Below are 2,871 nucleotides of genomic sequence, written 5' to 3' on the forward strand. Positions count from 1 at the left end.
GGGGGTGATTTCTCGCTTTCTATCTCTCTGTCTCTTTCTGGCGAGCGCACATGCCCTATAGAAAAAACAAAACAAAACAAAACAAAAAAGAAAACTAAACAAAACAAAACAAAACAAAAAAAAACCCAACTCTCCCCCCAAAAAAGATATGATATATTGAGCAAATATATATATATTTAGATATTTAGATTCATTCTGAAGGGTTTTTTTGCTCCACAAGTGTGGTGAGCCTTGCAACCACTTTTTCTGGACTTCTTTGCCAAATGTCTTCTGTTTAGATTTGATCAATAGGAGACACTAGTCAGAGATTGGAGGGTAGAAATAAAGAATCCCTGGTATACCGCCCTACTTCCCTTATCCTCTAGTTTTTGGGAGACTTTGAAGAGTTGACAGTGTCTCCTCTGTGGCTCTAGATTGCACTGGAAAGATCTAGGGTCACAGCTTCAATAGTGGCTTTTCCGTCAAGGTCCAGCTTCTGTTGGTAGCTATGGATCCTGGGTCCCAGCTCTGGTAGTATTAACCAGTATAGATACTGGTTCCCAGGCTCTGGTAATATAAATCTTTTGCCTTTATCCCTTATCTGTAGGGGTAGTAGCAGCTTCTTGCTATTATTAACCTCTAGGTTACCTCCTCTTTCTTCTACTTGTTCTTTTTGCTTTTCTAACACTTTGTAACTTGTTTTCTGTATTAAATTCCCTTTATTGAGTCATTTGTGTGGATTTTAATCCATATATGAATAGATCATACAAAGGATCAGACTTTTCCGATGTAAGTTACAGATCTTGACAAAGGAAGAAAAGTTTTGCGGAGTCTTCAGGTGGGTTCAATGTACTCACTAGGGTCCTTACAAGTAAAGAGAGCCTGGAGGGTCATAAACTAAGAGTTAAGAGTCAATTAGATTTGAAGATACTACCTGCAGGTTTCAAAACTGGAGAAAGGGACTATGAACCAAGTAATATAGGTCCTCTAGAAGCTGAGAAAGGTTCCAATCTGGCCCTGGTGGCTTGAGAAACATACTGGACATGTATACCCAAAATCCTGAAAGGAGAAATGGAGAAGAAGGGATTGTGACATGACTATCCTCCTGAGAGGTGCTTTTTTGCTTTCTATTTCTTTCTATCTCTCTCCCATGAGTTAAATTAAATTTGATTCTTTAGAAAATCTTTAAAAAATAAAAAGAAATTGAACCATGTTCTTTTTTGTAATTAATTTTTATTCACATTTAATCAGTAAACATCTTTACAGTGTACAATATGGTTTTTCCTAGTATGAATATGACACATATTTGTCAAATCAAAGACATTACCATATACATTATCATCAACAGATATCTTCAGTTTTGTACCTTTTGAATGTTTTTTTTCTCCTTGATTCCCTCCCTCCTGGTTCTTATATCCAGGCTTTATTACCTACTCTTTTCTATGCTGTCTGTAGCCTGCTTAATGTTTGCAGTCTACAGCGAAAACTGAAAAGTTGGAAGGTATAACAGCAGTGAGGCCAACTGAACCCTGTTCTTAATGACTATATCATGCTACTAATGTTGTACCATACTCCTAGACAAAACTCTTTTCTGCTATTGTTGAAATAAATCTTGTTTTTTTCTCTAATTCCTGTGCTTGGCTTCCTAGTTGTTTTAGTCCATTGTATTGCTAACAATGGAAATACCTGAAACTGGGTGATTTATAAGAACAGATTTATTTAGCTCAAAGTTTGGAGGTCCAAGGTCTGGGGAGGCACATCTGGTGATGTGCTTTCTGTTGGGGACTTTTCACAGGGTTCCAGTGCAGCATAGAGCAACATATCACTGCAAGAACAATGCACATGTCCGTGTCTCCTTATAAAACTATCAAGAGCTCATCACAGGATTCCATCATGATGTCCTTAATTATAATCACTTGCCAAAAACCTCACCTTTCAATATCATACTCGGATTAAGTTTTCCCCTGCTTTTTTTTTTTTTTTTTTTTTTTTGCTTTAGGATGCATGTATTCACTGGAGAGAAACAGAGGCAGAGGGATGGCAAGAAATCACCCCCTAGGGGGGACGGCCAAGACAGTTAGAGGGATGGCAAGAAATCACCCTCTAGGGGGGACGGCCACCCCCACAGGGTTAGTCCCCTCTCCTCCATTTTCTTTTAGGAATTTTGGGCATGCATGCACATGCAGCATGATTTCAAGCAGGACTTGAACTGCAGTTGGCCATGTGGGAGTTTAGAGTCTTAACCACTATGCCACCTGCTGGCTTCAAGTTTTCACCCTCTTAATCTCATCACAACTGGAACCAAATTTTAGCAAATGAATTTTAAGGATACACATTCAAAACATGGTATCATTCTAAACTTTCTTAAGTCAGTTAATGTCTTTATTTCTCTTGCCATTTCTACACTGCCTCTATCCCTAAGCCAAACTATCATTACATCCTTAGATCCTGCAGGATCAGTTTCTTTGAGTTCTTCAGTCATTGCAGAGATAATAAAAATGGAAGGTGTCTAAAAATCAGAATAGTTTCAAGCTGTGTGACCTTCGGTAAAAACTTTGTAAGTCCTTGTCTGATCCAAAAATGGAACATAATAAGATATGATTCCTTCTTTTTGTTGATTTTTTGAAATACATGCAAGTAGTTAACATTTTCATAAATAATTGTGAAAGTTCTTAGCATTTTTTAGTATTCATCAAATATTATATGTTTTTTCTCTGTACCCCTCTACAGCCTATTCACTCATAGAAGTCTTCAGAAATTTGTCTTAGGAGCTTGAGTAACCAAGTTTGATTTTAAAATCTTATATTGGGTCATTAGGAAAGTCCTGATGCATTTTTCTGATGCATTTTTGCATAGGAAAATATGTCATGACTTTTCTGATGATCTGATAAC

The sequence above is a fragment of the Tupaia chinensis genome, unplaced genomic scaffold (assembly GCF_000334495.1).
Source record: "Tupaia chinensis unplaced genomic scaffold, TupChi_1.0 Scaffold145659_1, whole genome shotgun sequence".
Taxonomy (NCBI): domain Eukaryota; kingdom Metazoa; phylum Chordata; class Mammalia; order Scandentia; family Tupaiidae; genus Tupaia; species Tupaia belangeri.